Genomic DNA, 26478 nt, shown 5'->3' on the forward strand with positions numbered 1-26478 from the left:
CAGCTGTTTACAGACACAGGTGTACTGCCAGGAGAGAAAAGTTGGCAACTTGATGGTGATGTTAATGGCACAATCAAAAATGTAAAATTAAGCCAAACAGGTGGCAGACCCAAATAGCTTCCCACTGAAAATTAGCAGAAAGAAGCCCATGGAGGACTGTTGCTTTTAGGGTCACTTCATCTTCCCTGAGAGAGGATCTGTGCCATAAACAATTGTGTGGCAGGCAGTCCCTCACATCATTGCCATGTTCCCCATCGCTGCTTAGAGACATTGGGGGAAGCTGCAACTGTTGGTTTTCTGCCTGCTGTGTTGTTGGTATGGCACAGATCCCCTTTCTTGGTCGTAATTGATGGGAGATGGCAACTCTGTGCCAGAATAAAGAAATCTCTTGCATGTAACAGGACTACAATTGTTATATTTACAGAATTGGTTGAACTTGGGGAAGGAAGTTCCTCTCTTTGAGCCAAAACCAGCTGCTTTTGCCTCATCTAAATTGTCTTCCCACTACCTCCCCATTCCACTCGTAAGTAGCAGCAATAGGAGCTGCTCCTGAGTTGTTAAGGTATAGAGGGAGAGCCAGTGTGGTATAATAGTTTGAGCATTGGACTATGACTCTGGAGACCAAGATTCAAATCCATGCTTGGCCATGCAAACCCACTGAGTGATCTTGGACAATTCACACACTCTAAGGGCTAGTGAAAGGCAAACCCACTCTGAACAAGTCTTACCAAGAAAGTCTATGACTTCATCACTTTAAGGTTGCCAAATGCTGGAAGCAACTTGAAGGCACACAGCAAGAAGTTTACAGAGGGGCCATGGAATTGCATAAGGTTACACTGCACTGGTTTGTTGTAGAATTTCAGCCATTATGTCCTGCGCTTGCTAGGAAATGGTTGCCTATTTTTTTAAAAAATCATACCTACAAATTGTGGTGGTGAGGAAGTTTCCAGGAGATAGATAACATAGCGGTGATGCAGACAACTAATGCAGAAAATAGAGTCTCGTAAAATGTGGCTTAGGTGGAAGTCAGGGCGGCTCGTGTCAAGAGTAAGTATCTGCTATTCTTTCTGGAAGAAATTCCCTCTCCCCTGAGTTAGTGGATTTTTTGACAACACTTTACACCACAAGGGACCCAGCCCTTTTTCTTCAGCCTTCCAGGACATCCCCTGGAGATCTCTCCAAATATTTTGTTTTGGGGTACATGCATGAAAAATGCTTGGAATTGGGCAAAATGGCAGTCTTCAAATGCTGCAGTTTTGCTATTTCCCACCTTCCAAACTCTGCCAAAATTGACCCAGATTGGAAATGACATGGTATCACATCTGTCCTGACAAAAATGCAGCCCATCATGGGGCAAAAATTAAAAATCAGCACACATTTTACACACACACACACACACACACACACTGTCCATTCCTGCCTTGCCTTATTCCTCCCTCTCGCCTTTGCTGTCTAAACTCACTGTCTAGCATAGCCTTAACCCTACTTTCTGACTGGATTTTATCCACTAGAAAAGGGCTTTTGGACTGTAACATTTTAAATGGTCTTATTTGTGAGCCTCCTTGGCTCCCTTTCTGCAAGGAAGGCAGCATAGAAAATGATGATGCTGCTGCTGCTGCTGCTGCTGATGATGATGATGATGATGGCTCTTATTTGAATTCTAAAGGGACACTTAGGAATGTGTAGCTCTAGTTTTTGGGGGGTTTTTTTTATAGATTAAATAATTTTAGTTAATTCAAATTTCTCTGCAGGCTACAGTTACAACCTAGATGGGAGGTGTCCCTAACCATCCAAAAAGAAGCTTCATTCAGGGCTGGCGCACTCATTTATCCCGTAGGCTTTAGGCTACTCTATACGGGTGCAAGGCATCTGTGTTTCTCTTTGAAGGTACCCCAGACTCTAGCTGGATGGGAGGCTTAAAAAGACCGCATTTAAGGTCACGCACGCAAGGTGGGCACTTATCCTAGTACTGCTATTGCTGTACATAGTCTACTTCTAGTTTGCTGCAGAAAAACCAGTATTTCATCAGCACTAGCAGGCTCTAGTGTAGAAACAAATGCATTCATTGACCGATTGTTGAAGTAAGAGGGCAGGGAAGGATAAATAGATTTCATCATATGTCTCAGAAAAAGTTTGCTGTCTAGGAGAGGTAATTGTGCATTGTCAACCCCTTAATAACCTTGCCTCTTAAATGCTATTTAAAAAGAGCATTAACCTTTAAGCAGCGGTTGTCTTCTGGAATTTCCTTTGGATGTCAGGCCTCATTGTGGTAAAGATGACTTTAAAATAGAATCATGGCCTAGGATGACACATCGGAGGGTTTTCCTTGGCCTGCTGTTCTGATAGATCCTAGACAGAGCATGAGGTTTTCAGTGCCTTGTCATATTTCCAGCGAGTTTAGGAAACCACATAAATCTTTGGGGAGGGAACCTGTTCCTATAATGATTGTCTGTCATTGCCACAGAGAGATAAGAGGTGTTGATTCAGATAGATTTTCAGGATGGAGGAAAGGTGGTGAGCCTTGGCAGAAGACTGGGCAAGATAAGGGCACTGCCCACGGGGGTGAACCTGCCATCCTTGCCAGCTTTCGTTCTTTCTGCAAAGGTGGTAGGATCCCTTTACCTTCAGACACAGGCACAGCGGGTACAGTGTATCCTTTGCATGAAAGTACAATGATGGGGAGCACATGTAGGAGCTTTGCCAGGAAACCAAAGAGACAACTGAAAATCAGCAATGCTTATTACTCCGTTTATTGCTTTTCCTGAGTTCTCAAATTGCTGGTCTCTTCCCTACAGCTACCATGAACGCTTTGTGTCTGAGTCCAACACATCTGAAGCAGGCATATGTTTGGGGAAGGCCAAGATGGTCACAAGTAGCTGCCTTCCACTGGGTCTCAGCCTTGGGCCATCCTGCATAGTATGGTATTATGGTCAACTAACTGGAGATCATCCAATCTGAAGTCGAAGGCTTTCACAGCTGGCATCCATGTTTTTTTTGTTAGTTTTTCAGGCTATGTGACTGTGTTCTGGAAGAGTTTATTCCTGATGTTTTGCCTGTATCTGTGGCTGGCATCTTCAGGGAAAGATGCAAAACTGAAGACATGGGGGACTCCAACAGCATTTCTTATCTTTCCCTTGCATAGTGTTTTTTAAAACAACATCTTTGCCTGCTGAAGAAACCAACGAGTTTCTGAAGTTAACTTTTTTTCCTTTCCTTTTTGCACATTCTGATTGACATCATCAATGGTATCACCGCAGAGGGTTTCATACAGTATTTTGTTTAATGATCAGCATGGCTGCTCCTGTAGTTTTCACATATGAAATCTGAAGCTATCCAGAAGCATTTAATCCCGTCTATGTTTAGGCTTGGGAAGAGAAGGGTAAGGGCTGACATTATAGCCATGTTTAAGTATTAGAAGGGATGTCATATTGAGGATGGAGCAAGCTTGTTTTCTGCTGCTCCTGAGAATAGGATGCAGAGCAATGGATTCAAAGTACAGGAAAAGAGATTCCACCTCAATGTTAGGAAGAATCTCATGATGGTATGAGCTGTTAGACAGTGGAAGACACTCCCTTGGTGTCTGGTGGGGTCTCCTCTTTCAGAGGTTTTTAAACAAAGGCTAAATGGCCATCTGTCAGGGTACTTTGATGGTGTCTTCCTGCATGGCAGAATGGGATTGACTGATTGATTTGGTTGGCCTGGATGACCTTTGGAGTCCCTTCCAACTCTAGGATTCTGTGATTCATCTGTTTTCCCCCCATAGCCTTGGCCACCAATGGCGCAGGGTGATTCCTCCTCCCTCCACTTTTTCTTTCAATAACCCGTTTTTAGCATGGAAAAAAATCTGTCTTTCCATTCCGCGTAAGGTCCAGTCCCTCCATCCGATTGGGGTGAGTTGCTCGCTCTCTTCCTTCGGCCAGCCACCAATCATCATGGCTTTGGAGCACTGGGCAATTTTTTGTTTCCCTCTATCTTTCCCTGCTTTCCTTTCCTAAATGTTTTTCCAGCTCTCTGATTTATTGTCAATGAAGCTACATTTTAGGAAAACAAACCTGACGGTTCCTGGGCACTGGACTCTTGGCAAGACACGGTGCCTGTTTGGATGGAGAGCTGAATCTTCTGACATAAATACTGGCTGGCAGGCCCTCTGGCTCTCCCCTTCTCTATAACTCATTGGGGGCTGAGATGGGTGTGAAGGACTCCAAACTCAGATTACACCCTGCTTTCCTCCACCGCCCAGTAGTTCGTGGACCCATAACTTCTCAAAGGGGAGAATAATTGTTGTTAACGGCCCCGACTCATGGCAACCCTGTGGAGGAGATGTCTCCAAGACCCCCTGTCTTCCACTGCTTAGGTTCTGCAAATTTGTGCCCATGGTCTCCCTCATAGAGTCCATCCATCTGGCATGTGGTCTTCCTCTCTTCCTACTGCCTTCTACCTTTCCAAGCATCATCATTTTTTCTAGTGAGTCTTGCCTTTTCATGATGTGACCATGACCAAAGTATGACAACCTCAACTTGTTCATCTTGACTTCTAGGGAGAATTCTGGCTTGATCTGTTCATGGACCCATTTGTTTGACTTTTCGGTCTGTCCATATGACCCTCTCCCGCACCCACAACTCAAAAGAGTAACAATCCCCCAATATTCAGCATTGGTCAGTCCTCATCCGGGGTTCTGTTTTCAGTTCCAGAAGCCTCAATTTAAGAAGGATAACAGACAAGTTGGAGCAGGTTCAGAGAAGGGCAATGAGGATGAAGAGGGGTTTGGAGAACAAGACATAGGAGGAGATGGTGAAGGAGCTGGACATGTTTAGCTTGGTGAACAGAAGACATGATCACACTCTTTAAATATCTCAAAGGCTCCACATAGAGGACCAGTCAGGCCTGTTCTCTGCTGCCCTGGAAGAAAGGACCAGGTTTGAAGTTACAGGAGGGTTGTTTTAATTGAACAGGGAGAAATGTAAAGTACTGCACTTAAGCAGAATAAATGAAACGCATAGATATAGGATGTGGGACACCTGGCTTAAGGAGACTTCTACATGTGAAAGGGATCTAGGAGTCCTAGTAGACCACAAGTTGAACCTGCGTCAACTGAGGTATTTAGAATTTTTGGAAGACAGCATTTAGTTCACCGGAACTAAAGTTTGCATAGTATCCTGAATGCCTGCCTATAATATAGAATAGTTTTTTTGTGTGTGTGTGTGCCTTGAAGTTGTTTCTGCCTTATAGTGACCCTAAGGCAAACCTATCGTGAGATTTTCTGGGCAAGTTTCTTCTTGCCATCCTCTGAGGCTGAGAGAGTGTGACTTGTCCAAGGTCACTCAGTGGGTTTCCATGGCTGACCTGGGATTCGAACCCTGGTCACCAAATTCGCAGTCCAACATGCAAACCACTTTACCCTCTGGCTTGGTCGCTCTCTTCATATGTTACCCCGGTAGTACCTCAACAAACTACAAATCTCAGGACTATTGAAGGTGGAGACACAAAAACTGAAGTGGTCTGAAACTGATATAACTGTGTGGTGCAGACACACCCAGAGCTAGTCTCCCAGTAGTTAATAAATTGATATGAAGTTTTACATCCTTTACTGCAGTTACTCCTAGGACATGCAGAGTGTGTTTGTATAACTACTGCAGAAAAAAGTGTGTGTGTGTGTGTGTGTGTTGGCATCAAGATTTGTGTATTCCAACTCCCTTTGCCAGATAGATGAAAAATGACCCTCAATTGCAAACAGGGCCAGTAGTGATAATTCATTGTAAAAGCTAATTTGGGCAGAAGATAAGTAAGATGCTTACCAGCAGCAATTAATGTTTGTTTGTTTTTAACAGTAATTGCTGTTAAAAACATTAATTGCTGCTGGGAAGCATGTTGACTAACACAGTCGTTTTGGGAGAAAAAGCCATTGTCCTTTTGCTGGCCAAATAAGAATCAGATTTCCTTAAACTGGTTATAATTCAGCAACATCAGAACAGAGAGGCTCCCTTGAAGCTTCTTTTCCTTAATATGGGAAGCCAATCAGGAGACTGTCCAGTGCTACATTTGCATGTACAGCTACATTTGACTGTTTTTAATACAATTTAGAAAGTGAGACAGTGTGGCGTAATGGTTTGAGCATTGGGCTGCGACTCTGGAGACCAGGGTTTGGATCCCCGCTTGGCCATGAAACCAACTGGGTGACTTTGGGCAAGTCACACTCTCTCAGCTTCAGAGGATGGCAAGGCAAACCACCTGTGATAAAACTTCCCAAGAAAACCCTATTAGGATCGCCCTAAGTTGGAAATGACTTGAAGGCAAACAACACACATGCAATAAGTTAAAACAGCTTAAACATTTAAAACAGTTAAAACCATGTACATGCCTATTTTGGAAACAATCACTTGGGTCCCAATTTTTTGTTGTTAAGTGATTTGACTTATGGCAACCCTATAAATGAAATCCCTCTTAAGGCACTCTAGTATTAACAGCCCTGTTCAGGTCTTGCAAACTCAGGGCAGTTATGGCTTCTTTGCTTGAGTCTCTCCTTCTTTTCTTATGGCATGATTGTCCTTTCTAATCCATCATGCCTCCTCGGGATGAGTCTAAGTATGAGAACCTTAGTTTAGTCATTTTGGCTTCTAGAGAGAATTCAGCCTTGATTTGATCCAGGATCCATTTATTCCTTCTAATTTGGTGTCATTTGCAAATTTGATAAGCATGACCTCTATTCTTTTATCTAAGAATAGCCCTGGGACCTGGACAGAGCCCCACTGGACACCCCACTGGTCACTTCTCTCCAGGAGGAAGAGGAGTCACTTGGCCACAAAAGTGTCCCAGTTTTCATCTGTCATTGAGGTTGAACAGGCATGGAACCCAGTTTTGAAATATTATGAAAAGAAACGGCGTAAGTAATAATGTACTCATGACAATATGTTTGATAAGATAACAAAGTAAATGATATACTGTATATACTTGAGTATAAGTTGACTTCATGTATAAGTCGAGGGCAGGTTTTTGGGGACAAAATTATGGATTTTGATATGACCCATGGATAAGTCGATGGTAAAATTTAGAGCAGTGGTTCCCAACCTTCCTAATGCCGCGACCCCTTAATACAGTTCCTCATGTTGTGGTGACCCAAACCCATGAAATTATTTTCATTGCTACTTCATAACTGTAATTAGGTGTTTTCCAATGGTCTTAGGCGACCCCCATGAAAGGGTCATTCGACCCCCAAAGGGGTCCCGACCCACAGGTTGGGAACCACTGATTTAGAGCCATGTAACAAAGGATCTATGAAGCAAAGGAAAACAATGCCGAAGAATTTACAACATTCCAGCAGAAATAACTGTTTGTGCTCACGCTAAAGGATGAATGGATGAGAGAGCAGAAGAGGGTCAATGTTTCCAGGACAGATGACACTTTCACCAGGGGATGGTTCCTTTTTTATATATATATATAAGCGTTAAAGTACAGTATTTACATTGATCCATGGATAAGTCGACTCAGATTCCTTGGGTCAATTTTTTTACTAAAATTTCTAGACTTATTATACATGAGCATATTCAGTATGTATGGCTGGAGCAACAAAATATTCTGATAACACTGTCAAATGCCAGGTATATAATTAAATGAAGTGATCCCTCAAAGGATCTAAATGCAGAAAAGAAATGGAAGACATTTTGTGGGTTTTTCAGGCTCTGTGGCCATGTTCTGGAAGAGTTTATTCCTGACCTTTTGCCAGCATCTGTGGCTGGCATTTTCAGAGATGCTGGTGAAACGTCAGGAATTAACTCTTCCAGAACATGGCCACAGAGCCTGAAAAACCCACAAACATCTATGGATGCCAGCCATGAAAGCCTTTGACATTAAATCAGTAAACTTGAAAGAAGTTTTTTTAACATGGGGAGTTAAGCCAATTAACATGGCAGGGATTTAACATGGAAAGTTAACAAATTAAGCAACTTGTAAAACTACTACCTATGATAAGAAATGTTTTTTTATTATGTTTGTCTGTCTTGTTTGCTATTTATATATGGAATAAAATCAAAGGGGGAAAAAGCTGGAAAGTATGCAGCACCCGGAGGGCTGCAAAATTTCGCACCGATGCCTTTAAACAAAGCTGGATGTCTTTCTCACTGCTGCTGTGGTCAATGGCCGTGCCATAGATCCAGCCCACATCATTAGGCCTAATTGCGGCAGAACTGAATCTCCTCTTTTGGGTCTGCTTAAAGGCAATCTTCTTCTCCTCTGGCTGCTGTGCCAGCAGATCATTACTGAATGGCTCCCTCCCCGAGGAGCTGGAAGGAGCCAGGGACAGCGGTGTCCAACGGGGAGAAATTGCCATCATTGCTCACTATTTCTTGCAATCCTGGACAGGACACAAGATTAGGTTTTCAAGGGAAAAGATGTTCCCACCAGAGTGAGCTGGAATAATAGCTATAGGGGATTGAATCCCTCAAAGCTGGCAAGCTGGAACGTGTCCAGAGGAGGGTGACCAAAGTACTGAATGGTCAAGAAACCTCCAAGCCCTATGAGGGAGCTGGGTATATTTAGCTTGGAGAAGAGAATGTCAAGAGGTGATGCGATGCCCTTGTTTAAATACAGTCAGCCCTCCTTATCCACAGATTTTTTTTATCCACAGATTCAAACATCCACCGTTTGAAAATGTTGCCATTTCCAAATGGCAAACTTTCCAAATAGCAAACCTTGATTTTCTATTAGAGACACCATTTAACATTAAGTTTAATGGGACTTGAGCATCCACGGATTTTTGTATCTGGGGTGGGGGGCGGGGGGGCTTGGTCCTGGAACCAAACCCCAGCAGATATCAAGGGCACACGGTATTTAAAAGGCGGTCATGTTGAGGATGGACTGAGCTTGTTTTCTATAACTCCAGAGACTAGTAGATGGAGCAATGGAGGGCTTTAAACAGAGGCTGGGTGGCCATCCATCGGGTTGCTTTGACTGAGAGTTCCTGCATGGCAAGGGGTTGGACTAAATCAAGGGAAGTAATTGTGCCACTCTATTCTACTTTGGTCGAGCCTCACCTGAATACTCACCTTGAAGGCATCCAGTGTTGTAAGAAAGGCAGCAGAACTGGACCCAGTATTCCAGATGAGGACTGACCAAGGCAGAATAGAGTGGCACTATTCCTTCTCTTGATCTAGACACTATACTTCTATTGATGCAGCCTAGAATCACATTGACCTTTTTAGCCACAGCATCATACCGTTGGCTCACATTCAACTTGTGGTCTACTTGGACTCCTAGATCTCTTTCACACGGATAAGTCTCTCCTACAGCCAGGTGTCTCCCATAATCCTATGTCTGTTCATTTCATTTTTCTGTCCTAAGTGCATTACCTTACATTTCTCCGTGTTGAATTTCATTTTGTTAGCTTTGTCCCAGCTTTCTAGTCTATTCTGGTCATTTTGAATTTTGATCCTGTCCTCTGGAGTATTACCTATTCCTCCTAATTTGGTGTCATCTGCAAATATGTCCGGTGAAAGGAGGACGTCTGGTCACTCTGTTGTGGGGGCTTTTTGCAACGTAACTGGGGGGGGGGGGGATTGTCCTCATTTGCTGCTTTCTCTCAGATAGCAAAAATGTCTTTTCAGGCCAGCCCTGAGGAATACAGGCTTCTCCGCATATATTTTCCGAATATATTCTCCATCTCCTGGCTCACTCTCGACCAATTTGCAGCTGGTGTGCATGTGAGTATATATGTACACACGCAAGGCGAGTGCCCGTTTATGTATCTTTCTCTTTGCGCTGGCATGAGTTGCGAGGGCTGTAAATGAAATGAACAGCGCCGGGGTCTATAATGTGACGCTTGAAGGGAAGCAGCTTGGGAGTGAGGCCCTGCAAAGAAATGGGCCTGGAAATGAAATAAATAAAGACAACTGGAGCCCAGTGGAAACTGCATTTACTTAGTCATCGGTTGAGGTGGATCCCGCTGGGCGGCCGATGAGGCGTGCAGGGAAGAATTTCGTCCTGTTAACATTTCTGTGGTTTTTATTAATGCAGGTATTTGCTGGGCTAGAAGCAAATTTAATTCAGGGATGGCTAAGGGATGGGTTTGGGATCGTCTGCGGCGGCCCCCAGAACAGTTTCGCTGGTCCTTGACTTCGTCAGACTGGCCAATCTTTCCCTTTCCTGGTCAGAAATAGAGGGGCATTGCTTCTCCTCGAAGTTTTTTTACTTTTTAAATAGGCAGCTATGGCCGCACTGCAGAAATAATGGAGCTTAAAACTGCTTTAAATTTCATAGCTCCATGCTATGGGATTCTGGGCTAATAAACTCACAAAACTACAAATTCCAGAATTCCATAGCATTGAGTTGTAGTTAAAGTGGTGTGAAACTGCTTTATTTCTGCAATAATGCTACAAAGGACACCCCTAGTAATGTCACTAAGCATGTGCATGGTGTAGTGGTTTGAGTGTTGGAGTGTGACTCTGGAGGCAAACCCACTGGGATTTGAACCCTAGTCTCCAGTGATATAGTCTGATGCTCAGACCATTATGCCTCGCTGGCTTTCACAGTAGTTTATCACACGAAGGAGATCAGGAGTTTATCCCATGAATATCCTGAAAAATAGCATAATTACCTGAAACGATTTCACACAACGTCGCACAAAACCTGCCATTAAAGTGGTCACAAAGAAGCATTAACACACATTTTTTTACTTTTGGGATTTCAGCGACAATGCATTTCTGATATCACTTTTATTGCAATTGTGTGTGATAATCATTCACGCAACTACTCGCCATTTCCGCTTCATTTACGGGATGCTTTAAATGCACTTTAATCTCTCTTTAATGCCGAAATTCACCCCAGTGTGGTAAACTCCATTTGTTAGATGCATACATTAGTTAACAAACCCTCTGGCAGTAAAGCTCCTTTTTACAAAGCTTTCAAAGGCCCCAAGCCTCCTTTTCCTGTCTTCTGTCTAGCTAAATATTCTTTAGAGGCATCAGCAATGAGAGAATGGTGAAGGTGGGCTGGAGAAACAAATATTGTTTGCTTAATTTCTACACTCTGTTTTTCCCAGGATGGGATCCAAGCTGTGGCTTCACTTGGATTGGTGTCACCCAGTGCAATAATTTGTGGTGTCACTTCCATGGCCCTCCTGGGATGAGGATGGTTGTTGTTGTTGTTGTTAGCTGCTTTCGACTCGAACTCAGCTCATGGCAACCCTGTGAATGAGATGTCTCCAAGCCTCCCTGCCCTCAGGTCTTGTAAATTCAGGTTCATGACCTCCCCAACTGAGTCTATCCATTTGGCATGTGGTCTTCCTGGCTTGCTTCTGCCTTCTACCTTTCCTAGCATTATTGTCTTTTCCTTCTCATGATGTGTCTGAAGTACAACAGCTTCACCTCAGTTTTGTCATCCTGGCTTCCAGGCAAAGTTCAGAGTTGATTTGTTCAAGGACCCATTGGTTTGTCCTTTTGGCCGTCCATGGGATCCTCAGCTCTCTTCTCCTCCAACATCACATCCCAAAGAAATTGATTTTCTTCCTGTCTGCTCAGCTCTCATATCCATACGTGGTAATAGAGAATACAATGGCTTGAAGAAATTATTATTATTATTATTATTATTATTATTATTATTATTATTATTATTTTATCCTTACACTTTAGAATTTTGTCTACCGTATTTACACATGTACAAGTTGACCTCACTTATAGGTCTAGGGCAGGGTTCAGGGTCAAAATCATGGATTTTGATATGACCAGTGGATAAAACGAGGGTAAAACTTAGGGGCCTATAAGGAAGGATGGAAAAGGGGAAATACCACTTCCATCCCTCCTTCTCTGGACCTCTCCCAGCCACCTAACACCGAATCCCAGGTGCCGGAGGAGAGGTTTTAATATTGGATTGAGAAGGAAAGCAAGTGGTGTTAAATAGCGAGTTTATCCATGGGAAGAAAAGGCTGCAAATCGGACTGGGAGCCCCTTTCGTACACACACACACACACAGCGGCTCGAGGCACCAAGAGTGGACCATCAGGTTTGCTTGTTTTAGGGCCTTTCTAAGCAGTACTAGTTATTGACCTGTACATAACCCAGGATTTTAGGGTCAACTTTGGGGCATAGATTTCTCAACTTATAGTTTGGTATATATGGTAGTTCTTTCATGGCTGCCCTTCCCATTCCTAATCTTCTTCTGATTTCTTGGCCGCAGTCTCCATTCTGATCAATGTCTGATCCAAGGTATGAGAAATCTTAAAACTATTTCAGTTTTCTTGTTACCTAGGTTGAATTTATGTAAGTCCTCTGACTGTGATCATTGTTTTTGTTTTCTTTAAGTTTAACATTAGGCCTGCCTTTGCACATTTTTCTCTGACTTTCTTTAGCGATCATTCTAAGTCTGTAACGTTTTCAGCTGGTAGTTTGGTGTCATCTGCATGTCTTCGGGCGCTGATATCCCTTCCTCCTGTCTTCACTCCTTGTTCATTGAGGATGGAGGAGAAGGCAGGAGAAGTTACAGGCCCTCCAACTGTCCAGATTTGGCAGAGACAGTGTCAAGAGCTGCCTTTGCCTCAGGAGTTCAGCAAACAAATCTGCTGCATTGCAAACAGTAAAATTTTGTTCCAGAAAAATAAATTGTAGGTGTTAGCAACTGAAGAAGTGCCATCATCTCCAGACATTGGGATAACATTAACATTATCCCACCTCTAAACCTTGCTGGCTCCATCTTCATTCATTTACAAATTAAAACGTACCAACCCCCTCTTGCAAATAATAATAATAACTTACTCGCCTCTCCCCATGGATCGCGCCAGGGGACAACAGCCATTAACAGACAAGCAACATCAGTTAAAACAATCAGTTTTGTCCCCTCATTCCCACAGTTTCCAATACTGTCTTGATCTCATGATCCATACTTTCTGTTTCCCACCAGCAAACGCTAAGAACATTCCTCCCACGCACATCTGCACATTCCTGGCACCAAGCATCCCTTTGAATCACCACCAATTATTTCCACTAGTACAATGCCTCCCATCATTCTTCTACTTAACTAAAACACTACAATACTGAATAAACATGCTTATACAGCCTGCTCCAAGCATGGGCTTGCCATCTGTGGATTTCAGCATCCGCAAATGGCAAGCCCCATTGGTCCTAAGGGGAGTTCATGCACACAGCTGCAGCTGTGTAGCTGTGCATGCACATGTGCCACCATTAAAACCCATAGGACTTGAGGTCCCATGGTTTTTGGTATACTAAGGGCCAACTGTACCTTACAGCAACACCCATCCTATGATGCCATGTTTTGATAGTCAGTCCTGATAAATCCTTTGCCACATCACTTTTTTTCAGATCCTTTAAAAATGGCCTGGTTTCTCTTAGGTATGTTTAGCCTGGAGAAGAGAAAGTTAAGAGACGATATGATAGCCCTAAATATTTAAAGATGTGTCACAAGGAGAATGGAGCAAGCTTGTTTTTTGCAGCTCCAAAGACTAGGACTGAGAGCAATGGATTCATAGAATCATAGGATCCTAGCATTGGAAGAGACCCCAAGGGCCATCTAGTCCAACGCCTTTCTGCCATGCAGGAACTCTCAATCAAATCATCCACAACAGATGGACATCCAGCCCCTGTTTAAAAACCTCTAAGGAAGGAGACTCCACCAAAATCTCCAAGGAAGGAGTGTGTTTCACTGTCGAACAGCTCTTACTGTCAAAAAGTTCTTCCTAATATGTAGGTGGAATCTCTTTTCCTGTAGTTTGAATCCACTGAGTTGCTGCAAATTTAGTTCAAGTTTGTACTTGATTAACTCTTTAGGGAAGAGATGGGGCAGAATCTTGCCCTTCCCAGTAGGCTCAAGCAAAAGGAAACTGATTCAGCCTCACCCAACATGTGTTCTTCTTCATTAATAGTTTTTGCCAACTTGAACACGCTCTGATGTTCCTTGGCCACATGTATCCCTGTTTTCATCTGTGAAATGTTGGAGGGTGTGAAGTTACATCCCTCTCTTTCCAGACGGAGCACACCAGCCAGGAACCCTTGCAATGAAGCATCCCGTCTTGGTACATTGAGCCATCTTTTCTCCCATCCCATCCATTTGGACAAACTAAAGACCAAAGGATCAGCATGAGGTGCTCCCTGGCATGCTGATGAATGACAGATTGGTTTAGTGGTTTCAAGTTACTAGAGACTGTTTTAAAAGGTGGTGTGTTGGTATACTGGTTCTGAATACTTAAAGCACATGCTGCATTCTCCTATTGCCCTAATTACAAATTAATATGTCTATGTATGGACACATGTAGGCCTAAAAAGCCTAAAGGTATCTTGGAAGCTAAGGGGGGTCAGTCCTAGAACTTGCATGGGAGACTGCCAGCAAAGACCAGGTGCTGGAGGATCTGTTTCAGTGTTGTTGTTGTTGTTGTTGTGAGCCTTCAGGTCATTTTATGGCAACCCTATGTTGAACCTATAATGGGGTTTTCTTGGCAAGATTTGTTTAGAAGAGATTTCCCATTGCCTTCCCTGGAGGCTGAGAGCGTGTCACTTGCTCAGTGGGTTTCCATGGTTAAACTGGGAATCGAACCCTGGTCACCAGAGTCATAGTCCAATGCTCAAAGCAAAACTGGCAAAACTACCTCAGGAGTGTTCTTTGCCTAAGAAAACCCAATGGAATTGATGGGGTTGCCATAAGTCAGCAGGCGACTTGTAGGAAAGAATGTGATGTAAAAGATGGAGTGAGCTTGTTTTCTGCTGCTCCAGAGAATAGAACACAAACCAATGGAATCAAATGGCAAGAAAAGACATTCCGTCTAAGCATTAAGGAGAACTTCTTTACTGTTCCACAGTGGAGAAGACTGTCTCAGAAAGTGGTGGAGTCTCCTTCTTTGGAGGTCTTTTTAAACAGAGGTTGGATGAGCATCTTTTTGGGGAGTGCCCTAGCAATATATTCTTGCACTCCTTAGTTGCACTAGATGGCCCTTGTGGCCCCTTCCAAGCATCCCATGTTGGACTGCAGCTTCCAGCATTCATCACCATTAGCTCTACTGGCTAGGGCTGCTGGCATTTGTAGTCCAGCAACATCTGGAAAGCTGCATGATTCCCACTCTTGTTCTGTGGTGCCTCTTCGGTGTTTCAACTCTCAACCCCTGCTACTTAACACAGACATGAAACTAATGAGAGATGTAATTCAGAATTACGGGGTTCAGTGCAACCAGTTTCCTGAGGGTACCAAATAGTTTCATGTCCATCTAAATCGGTGATTCCCAAACTCTGGCCTACCAGGTGTTTTGGACTTCAGCTCCCAGAATCCCAGACCATTGACCAAAATGGTTGTGGCTTCTGGGAGCTAAAGTCCAAAATACCTGGAGGTCCAGAGTTTGGGAATCATTGATCTAAATTGAAGGAGGTTCATCTGATGATAATGGACTGGATAAAGCTAAGAAATGGCAAGTACAAAGATGAGAGACAGCCTTCTGGTTAGTCAGAAGTCAAGTCAAACAGAGACATAGTGAATCATAGAATCACAGATCTCAAAGAGACCCCAAGGGTCACCCAGTCCAACCCCATTCTGCCATGCAGGAACTCACAATCAAAGCGCCCCCGACAGTTGCGCATCCAGCCTCTTCTTAAAGATCTCCAAAGAAGGAGGTTCCACCACTATCCATGTGGCCATGTTTGCATAAGTGGCCATGTTTGCACTAATATGTTTCCTTATGGCAGTGGTTGGACATTTTCATCTGCTGTAAAATCTCCAGAATCAGTCCAAGGTTGCAGAAACCATTCTCCTTTTCAAGACCTCCAAAGAGGACAGGTCCACCACCTTCCAAGGCTGTCTATTTCACTCTCAGACACCTCTTATAGTAAAGACGTTCTTTTTAATGTTTACGTGAATCTCTTTTCTTGTAATTTGAATCCATTGGTTTGTATTCAAGTCTCTGGAGCAGTGGATAACAAGATGACTTTCCATCTTCTACATGACAATACCTTTCTGGCATTTAAAGATCACTACTATATTGCTAAGAGAATCTAGCATGGTTTAGAGGTTTGGGTGTTGGACTACAACTCTGAGGCCTGGGGTTCAGAGGATGGCAATGGCAAACTCCTTCTGAAGAAACCTGCCAAGAAAACCCTATGATAAGTTTGCCTTAAGGTCATTATAAGTTAGAAACAACCTGAAGGCACACGACGACAACAACAAGCTCCCTTTTAGGGTTCCCTGTTTTCGAAGCAAGCTATGTACTTTTAATGCCACATTGCTGGGCAAAGACTTGGCGGGTAGTAATGTATACTTCCAAACTATGAAAAGATTCAAAGATTTTGGAATGTTTCTCATAAGAAGTCAGAAGTCAGAAATGACATGAAGGCACACAACAACCATATTGCTTTTCAGGTCTAATCTGCACTGCAGAATTAATGGCACCGCTTTAACTGCCATGGCTCAATGCTATGCAGTCTTGAGATCTGTAGCTTTGTGAGCTATTTACAGTACCTTCCTTCTCAGAGAGCTCTTATGCCACCACAAACTACAAATCCCAGGATCCCATAATACAGAGCCATGGCAATTAAAGCAATGTCAAACTGCATTATTTCTGCAGTGCAGAATCAGATGCAACCACAAATAGCACTTACTATTGAGCTTCTCTTGCTGTGAACTAAATCTATCCCTCTCTTTCCCCCCCTCCCATCTATATCTATATCTATATCTCCGCTCTTGAAACAGCTTCCATTACTACTCCTTTTTTTGTTTGTTTGTTTGGTGGAAAACCAACGATAAATGAAACCTTGCCAAGAGGTGAGATGAACAGATAGAGCCCATCCTGTCTATTGGTAGTTCCTGATCATCCCAAAACTTAAACAAACGCCAAGAACATACGGAGAGGTTTTTTGTGACATAATTTATTACTCCTTTAAAAAAAATAAAGATACTGGCAGCTGCGGATGTCTTTCTGAAAGCCTCTGAGCTTTCTACTAAAAGAGGCATTTATTCATCCCTGGATTTCAGCAGAGGGGAAGGGAAAGGGAAATTAAAGACGCGTTGTATAACTTAGAGGAGGAAAAGATAAAACTAACGAGCACTTGTAGATTTAGGTGAGTGCAGTGTGTTTTCTTTAAAAAGATATGAGGGTCTCAATTGTGACATCTGGATTATAAATGTGGCAGTGATGGATTTTTTATACGGCTAAAACCCAAATGTTGATGTTTTTCTTCTTAAGACCGTGGCATCTGTGGCTCAGACTACAGGAATGCAACAAAGGTGTTCCTCTTTGGTTTCACAGGTTGCAAGTTGAGAGATCCAGCATGGCATAGTGGTCTGAACACTGGTTTTATGACTCTTGGCCATGAAACCCACTGGGTACTTGGGCAGTCACTTCCCTCAGCCTCAGTCAAACTCCTCTGAACAAATCTTGCCAGAAAAAACCTATGATAGGGGTAGAAAACCCCTTAGGGTCACGTAAGTTAGAAATGACTTGAGGAACAACACAGAACACATACACTTAAGCTGGTCCTTGTAGGGTTTCCAATTTCCCCCCGCTTGGTTGCCCTCCTCTGGACATGTCTTTCTGAACCCTGGTGCCAAGAAACGGGCTTTTCTTCAGGACTGTGCCTCAAAAACCAAGACCGTGGGAGCCATACAGAGGAGATGGTGGTAAGAATGGGAAGGCTATGCAAGTATATGTGCCTTATATGCACTTTTCTGAAATCAGATGGCACTTGTTGCTGATTGCATGCAGGTATAATTGACTTATCAAACTTTGCACCTTTGATATATTATGTTTTGGGTGCAAAGCCGAGTTTGAAGGTGGTGCCATTGCACTGGGTAACAACTGACTACTGACACCACTGTGAGCACTATGGCATTGGTGTATTGCATGCATTGCTGTATATTGAGGCACATCTCACACTGCACATCAATGCACCATGGCCATCGAGCGGCATAATGTCACCCCTTTACTATGTTGCACATCTTCCCCATAACTGCCTGAGTGTAGGTTGCCATATCAGGAGCTCCAAACCGGGACAAACTATAGGCCGATTTTCAAATGTAGGGACACCGTTTTTTTGTGCCCTAGATTTGAATAGGAGCCTCGCTGCAGGGGAGGCTTTCCCTCTGCCTGGGCTCGGAGTCGCTGCGCAGCGGCGGCTACGGAGCCCAAGCGCAGGCGGGAACCTCCCTTCAGGGAGCTTTCCCTCCCGGCCTGGCCTCGGAGTCGCCCTGCAAAGCACGTGCCTGCGGAGCCCACGGGCAGGGAATCCTCCCCCCCCGGGGGGGCGGAGGAATCCCGGGGCCCGCGCGGCGGACCCCGCCCAAAAACAGGGAAGTCCCGCCCCACGGTGCGGATAGGCAAGCCACCTGAGTGTAAGCTGCAAACTGTCTCCATGAGCACATGTCAGCCACATCCCCCTTGGCCTCATGTCTCCTATTCCTTTTCCACCTCACCGCTTGACAATTGTTTACGTGACCTGTGTTCCCTGCATGAGGCCATGGCCTCTGCAGCTAGTATCTTACCTTTATATGGGGATGGGTGGCGGAAGAACGAACAACCTGAATTATCCTTTCTCTGGTCATCCCTTTGCTTAAATTCTGGCAAGCTCTTCGTCTCATTCGGGGAGCAACCTTTGGCAGGGGGCCGGGGCCGTTCTCCCCCCGACCACTCGGGGGCCGAACCGCGGGTGGAGCTTCCCCCTCCAGGGCTGGCCTGCATCTGGGGCGGAGCTTCCCACCCTCCAGGCGGAGCCCACCCTCTGGGGCGGAGCCCTCTCGCGGCGGAGCCACTCTCCGGGTGGAGCCCTCTACCAACGCCCTGCAAGGAGAGAGGCGTGTGCCCGCCCCTCTCCTCCCGGTGCCTTTCTGGACAAACCACCCCCAATCGCATCCAAACACACACCAACAGCCACAGTTTTTGCATTTCCCCTGACTTTACTTCACATGGCCTCTTGCTATTTCAGCGCTTATTCCATAATCAACCCCTTGTTAACAACTTAGCCATGGTTTAACATGGCTAGCATATGAACATGTCAAGTGTTTCACCGTTCTTGGACCAAGTGTAACTCGCAAAATGTTACTTGCCAAGGGACTTTGGTTTTCTCACCTGCGCCATGGGTTGTAAAATCCACGCTATTTACACTGGCCTTGCCTCAGAGGCCTTTCTGATATCAATATCCCATTAAAGACCAAAAACACACGAAAAGGCACTTGAAGTCACACTCTCTTGGCTTCAGAAACAGTGCGTGCATGCCTCGCACTGACTCTATCATTATCATTGTCATCATCATCATCATCATCCTTATCACCACCACCACTATCTTGTCCAAGCAAGGGCGACTTGTCGCCATAAGCACACAAACACACTTGCCAGGTCACCCTCTCAGCTCGAACAGTAGTTGCATGCTTCTCAAGCTGCATCATCATCATCCCAACACTACTCATTGTCCAAGCAAGGAGACTTGTTAGCATTAAACAGCACACAAAACACCACTTGCAAGGTCACACTCTCTCCGCTTCTGAAACAGTAGTGCATACTTCTCAGCGCCATCATCATCACACCTATCATTGTCAAACAAGGAGACTGTTAGCATAACAAGCACCAAAACACACTTTGCCAAGGTCACACTCTCTCAGCTTCTGAACAGTAGTGCTGCTTCTCAAGCTGCATCATCATCCTCATCACACTATTCTGTCCAACGCAAGGGAGACTTGTTAGCATTAAAGCACACCCAAAACCACACTTTGAAGTCAACATCTTCCAGCTTCTGAAACAGTAGTTGGCATTACTCTCAAGCTGCATCATCATCATCATTACACATCATTGTCAAGCAAGGGAGACTTGTTAGCATTAACAGCACACAAAAACACACTTTGCAAGGTCACACTCTCTCAGCTTCTGAAAACAGTAGTTGCATACTTCTCAGCTGCATATCATCATCTCATCACACTATCCGTGTCAAATCAAGGGAGACTTGTTAGCATTAAAAGCACACAAAACACACTTTGCAAGTCACACTCTCTCAGCTTCTGAAACACTAGTTGCATACTTCTCAAGCTGCATCATCCTCATCTCTCACACTATCATTGTCAAATCAAGGGGACGTGTTAGCATTAAAGCACACAAAACACCTTTGCAAGGTCACACTCGTCTGGCTTCAGAAAACAGTGCCTCCATGCTCTCAAGCTGGCTTATTCCTCATTGTCATCATCATCCTCATCATCACACTATCATTGTCAAGCCAGGGACACTTGTTAGCAATTAAAAATAATGCAAATAAAACAAAAAACCCATTTGCCTCGGCCACTCCCACCTTCTCTTCCTCTCTCTTCGTCCTCCTCCTGCTCTTCCCCTCCTGCTGCCCCCTCTTCCTCCTCCTGCTCTTCCCTGCGGGGGGGCGGGAAGGGCCGCGTGGGGCCGCGTGGCGCCCCGCAGGGAGGGCGGGACGGGCTGTCGCGGGGAGCCCCACGGGGAGGCGGGGAGGCCGCGCGGAGCCCCGCGGGGGGCGGGGAGGGCCGCGCGGCGCCTCGCGGGAGGCGGGGGGGGATGGCCCGCGGAGCCCCGCGGGGATCGCGGGGAGGGCCGCGCGGAGCGGCGGGAGAGGCAGGGAGGGCGCGCTGGTCACAGCGGCCCTTCCTCTTCCTCTCCGCCGCCGCCCATTTTGCTTTTCAAAATGGCGGCGAGTTCACGCGACCTTTCCGTCCGGGAAAGGTCGCGCGAGACTTCCGCCGCCATTTGAAAAATACAATGGCACCAGAGCGGCGCGGAAGAAACGGGACGGCCATAATCGGCGGCAATCGGCGGCGGACTGCGCGGCGGGGCCGGCAGAAAGGCCTCCGGCGGCTGGATGCGGCCCGCAGGGAGGTTGCCGACCCCTGGTCTAATTTGTCCAATCCAGACTGCATTTACCATTTCAAAAGTGTCCGATGATAGGAGCATTAAATTATTTTTCCACCGTTATATTCCCTTTTGAGAGCAAGCATGGCATAATGACTTCATTGATGGACTAGGACGATCCAAGTCTCTGGAACGGCAGAAAACAAACTCACTACATCCTCCACATGACCCCATACCCCTTAACCTTCTTTCCTCCAGGCTAAACATACCCAGCCCCCTAAGTCTCTCCTCACAGAGCTTCATGGTTTCCAAACCCTTCACCATTTTGGTTGCCCTCCTTTGGACTCATTCCAGCTTGTCCATGTCCTTCTTGATTGTGGTGCCCAGAACTGGATACAGTATTCCAGGTGAGGTCTGACCAAAGCAGAATAGAGTGGCACTATGACTTCCACTGGCACTATACTTCCATTGATGCAGCCTAGAATCACATTGGCTACATCTATGTGTAGTGCACAACCATGTGCAACATAAATGTGCACCCATATGCAGTGCAAATGGAAATGAATGTACCATGCACACTGGCACCACATGGACATCTCTGCTTCTGGACATGAACCTGAATACAGCCCTTCTGCGTTGCACAATAATATCCATCTGCTTCTGCAAACTTAGATATGCATGAGACACTAAGAGGATCCAAGCCCAAGTCGAATGTATTTTTCATTTCATTGCATTTCCCATTTGTTATTATCAGCTTCCCAGTGGTTTTTGGCTCATCCAACAATCTCTCTTGTTTAAATAGCCCTCTCTTATTTGGTGATGCTACTCTGCACTTTGAGGGCCCACTATTGCTGCTGTCTAGGTCAGTGGCTTTCCCCCCTGAACAACAAAGCTATTTTCCCAGAAATCATCACACTTTATCGCATGCGTCTGTGAGAAACTATCCTAACTATCCATCTTTTTAAAGCCTTGATCCATGTCGCATGTATAAAGCAAAGCCTTTGAGTTTGTTAGCCGCCAAGAAACCCAAGGGTCAGGCAGATTTCTGTGTTTGCAAGGGAAACCATCTGTTCCTTGAATAAACTGTAAGGGACAAAGGCTAATGTCCACTTTGAACAGCGACAGAGTGGCAGAGGCCACAGCCCTGACAGGCCATTATATCTTTTGTGGCCGAGCCAAAGGGAAACCAGTATGGCATCGGACGCTCCACCTCACCCCAGAAATATTTAAAATATCTTCAGCAGATTTATATAGGTTGTTGCTTATCTCCAAATTCCTCAAGTGATATTCCATGAAAATAGAAAAAGAGATAACATCAACTCAGAGAAGGCTTCCTCAATCTGGCACTGTCCAGATGTGCAGGATTACAACTCCCATCGCCCACAGTCAGTGGTCCCAATGCCTGGGGATTATGAGGCTTGTACACTTCATCCAATACATCTGAAGGGTTTCACTGTCAAGGAGGCTTCTTTGTCATAACAGATGATATGTGTTAGGTAACTTTCACTTTAGGATGCAAGTAGAATAGCTGTTGTAGTCTGGAAAATTAGGATGCAAAGGGATCTTTATACCAGCTTTAAGATTAGCTGTGCAAAAGAAGTAGCATAAGCTTTCATAGACTTGCATCAGAGGAAATAGACCCAGTCTACAAAAGCTTATGCTATGACTTCTTTTGTACAGTTAAGTCTCAAAAGGTGCTACAAGATTGCTTTGCATTTAGGATGCAAAATTTAATTGGTTGATAAAAATAAAGGCTAACGACCTGGTATACTGCAAATGTTTTGGACTGCAACACTTTTGTTGTTGTGTGCCTTCAAGGCATTTCTGATTTATGGCGATCCAAAGTCAAACCTATAATATGTTTTTTTGGGCAAGTTTCTTCAGAGGAGGTTTTCCATTGCCATCCTCTGAGGCTGAGAGAGTGTCACTTGCTCAAGGTCTCCCAGTGGCCTCTGCCTTTCAGAATGGCCTAGCCTTCTAATACTGCGTTTATTTACATACCCTTTTCCACTCAATTATTTATTTCGCTATTATTTTTAATAATTATAATATTATAAATGCCTCCAAATACTGCAGATTCCTGCAAATTACCACTGGCTTTCTTCACTCTTTTATTCTTTTCCCTGTTGTTTTACATGCTGCTAATCTGTTTTTGAATTCTCAAACCCTTTTAAAAAAAGTGTCTGTATGGGGAAACCTATTTAGTTTGGGGTCTGCATTCCATTTTGGGAAATCTCTTAGGGCCACATTTCAGGAATGAGAAGAAGGGGCAATGCAATGTGGAAACAATTTGAGCCAATTTGTAGTGGTTTGAGCATTGGACGGACTTCAACTTTGGAGATCAGGGTTCGATTCCCTGTTCATCCATGAAAACCCATGATAGAGTCACCATAGGTTCATCATAGTCAGAAATGACTTGAAGGCACGCAACAACAAGTGCAATGCAGGCGGGACTCCTACTCCTATTGCTATTTCCCTATAAAGCATACAAAGCATAAAAAGCCCACAATTCAAAGCCACACAACAGCTTGGGAAGTGTCTGCAAAGTGTCCATCCTGGTTCTGGGCAGCATCATAGATGGCTGCAGTGAAAGCATTTGAGCCCCTTTCCCCTTTTACTTCAATTACTACATCAGTTTTGTTAAAGGTTATATTTTAAAACGTGAAGTCAGAGGAATTGTGGTGTTTAGGATGGGTTTAATTAAAGTGTTATTTCCCTAATGCACTCATTTGTCTATCTACAATTTTTTGTTTGTTGTATGCAGCACAGCATGATTGGAAAACATGACTTTGTCCTCTTTGCCATGCCCTGGCTATGCCTTCCACAGGGTGGCTTCATTTGATCCAATAGATCTACATTATATGTCACATATTACAAAGAACCATAATAAATACAATATGGTTGGACCTTGGTATCCATAGGGGATCCTTTCTGTGGATACCAAAGCATGGGACCTCAGGTCCCCTTCTCCCTAATGGTGATGTGACATGCACACTGCCATTGGACCTTGTTGTCACTGGATGCTTAAATCCACAGATGGCAAGCCAATGGATAAGGAGGCCCCACAGTAAATACAATACATATATACGGTAAGCCGCCCTGATCGCAGGAAGGAGCGGGATAGAAATATACTTTATTATTATTATTATACCCAAAACCATTTCACAAACAAGAGGATTAAACTGGGGACATAAACAGTGTGATGTTGCAGCCAGAAAGGCCAATGCGATTCTAGGCTGCATCAATAAAAGCATAGTGTCTAGATCAAGGGAAGTCATAGTGCCTCTCTATTCTGCTTTGGTCAGGCCCCACCTGGAATAATACTGTGTCCAGTTCTGGGCCTAGGGTTGCCATAACCCGGTTGCAACTGGGTTTTCCCCGGTTTTGGCTGCACCTGCCTGGTCACGGCACGGGTGCAGCCAAAAACCGGGAAAAGCCCGGTTGCAGCGGGGTTGCTGGGCAACCCTGGGGCCTCGCTGCTCTCCTCCTCCTCCCCCGCACATGGTTGCGTGGAGGAAAAGGAGGGCAGCGAGGCCTGAGGCGGAGGAGGCTGCAGGGAGGCGGCGCCTCTTGGGCGCAGCCGCGCCAACCTCCCCGCCTCCCTGCAGCCTCCTCCCTCCTTCCTGGCCTCCGAGGAGGCCAGGAACGAAGCGAGGCCGCGGCGCTCGCCGGGGTGCTCCTCACCTCCTTACTGGCCTCCGCTGGGGCCAGGAACGAGGCGAGGCCCCGATCCTGGCCTCCGATCGTGGCGGGGCCCAGGCGGGGAGGGAAAGCCTCCTTAAGTGGAGGCTTTCCCTCGCCACTTGGCCTCTGCTCCCCGCCGCGATCGCGAGGTAAAATGTAGGACATAATTTTCAAATGTAGGACACATTTTTGTGTGTCCTACATTTGAAAATTTTGTCCTACATTTTCCCCAGTTTTGAGGTCCGGTGCTATGGCAACCCTATCTGGGCCCCACAATTCAAAAAGGAGATTGAGAAACTGGAGCCATGTGTCCAAAGGAGGAAGACTAAAATGGTGAAGGGCCTGGAAACCATAAAGCCTTATGAGGAGAGAGTGGGTATGTTTAGCTTTGTGAGACATTTAGGCTTCTCTGTCAGAAAGGGCTCTGGCGCCACAACAAACTACAGTTCCCAGGATTCCCTAGCACTGAGCCAGGGCAGTTGAAGCAGTCTCAAATGGGATTATTTCTGCAGTGTGTTTTGGACTTTAGTTATTAAAAATGCTCGAGGTCCAATCCATACTGCAGAAATAACCCAGTTTGAGACTGCTTTAAGTGTCCTGCAGTTCTTTATTATTGTTATTACGCTTTATTTGTATAGCGCTGCAAATTCCTTGGCATTCTCTTGAGAAGCGCAGTTTTTCACATCGATGGAGTCAGAGCTCGTATAATTTTATTTATTTATTATTATTAACCTTTATTTATGAATTGGTTTGTATTTTTAATGTATTAACTTTTAATTTATAATTGTTTTAATCTTTAAAATTGCTTAAGTGTTTTTTTAAATTGTATATTTACGTATTTTAATATTCTGTGTTGTTTTTAAACCGTGTTGTTTTATATTTGTTCTAACGCCTTGAGTCCCTATTTTGGGAGAAAGGCAGGCGATAAGGACATCATAATGATCCTGATCACCATGAGGGCAAGGGATTGCCTTTCAAAGCCCTTCCTGCGCTCCTTGACAGTCTTTCCCAGAATCCTCTCCAACCAGTTTATTCTTCTTCTTATTATTATTAAATATTCTTTATTGTTTGGTTTTCTTTTTATATCTGGTTAAAATGGACAACAAAAACCATTCCGCGAGCAAGGCCTTCTGGGACAGGAGTCCAAAGGAGCCTCAGTCTCAGCCTCTTCCCAGAGGGAATTTCCCAGCATCCCTCGCGGTGGCCTGCCTTCCCCATCACTCTCCCAAGCATCCCTTCAGGATCTCCGGTTGCTAGGAGACGCGCCTGGTCCTCCCTCGCCTCCTGATTGGCTTCCGACGCACCACGTGGCCTTCCTTGCTTCTGAGGGGAGGGGAGGGGCGTGGTTTAGCGGGCCTTCCGTTGCTAGGCAACGACGGGGCCTAGCTTTTACTCTGAAGGCTAAAGGCGCCCAGAAGGTAAGACCCGAAAGCTTGAAGCCTGGCGCCCCTTCTCCAGGGAGGAGCCTGGAAGCCCCGCAGCCCTTCCTCCCTCCGGGGAGAGCGCCTTCTCCCGAGCCCAGCCCCAGACTCTGCACATACCCAGAGGCGCTCACGCCTAACCCTGGCCTCTAAGGGGCTCCCAGAGGGGCCTTCAGAACGAATGTGGTTCTGGCTCTTAAGTGGTTGCTGTTGTTGTGATATTATGATTGATTACAAAGGGCCTTGAGAAACTGGAGCCATGTCTCCAATGGAGGGAGACTAAAAGGGCGAAACCATGAAGCCCTATGAGGAGAGGCTGAGGGAGCTGGAGGAGAGGGTTAAGAGGGAATATGAGAGCCCTGTTTAAATACTTGAAGGGATGCCATATTGAGGAGGGAGCAAGATTGTTTTCTGCTGCTCCAGAGAACAGGACCCAGAACAATGGATGCAGAGATTCCAGCTCAACATTAGGAAGAACTTCCTGACAGTCAGGGCTGTTCGACAGTGGAACAAACTCCCTCGGAGTGTAGTGGAGTCTCCCTCCTTGGAGGTCTTCAAGCAGAGGCTGGATGGCCATCTGTCTCAGGGAGGGCTTTGATTGAGAGT

At 45.2% G+C, this 26478-nt stretch overlaps 1 protein-coding gene across 1 annotated transcript in view; it reads left to right on the plus strand.

Annotated features, from left to right (window-relative positions):
• Positions 1-26478, plus strand: part of ARMC9 (armadillo repeat containing 9) — a 1183007-nt gene that overhangs the window by 1001518 nt on the left and 155011 nt on the right. The window lies entirely within an intron of this gene.

This window comes from Sceloporus undulatus, chromosome 3, assembly GCF_019175285.1.
Source record: "Sceloporus undulatus isolate JIND9_A2432 ecotype Alabama chromosome 3, SceUnd_v1.1, whole genome shotgun sequence".
Lineage (NCBI taxonomy): Eukaryota > Metazoa > Chordata > Lepidosauria > Squamata > Phrynosomatidae > Sceloporus > Sceloporus undulatus.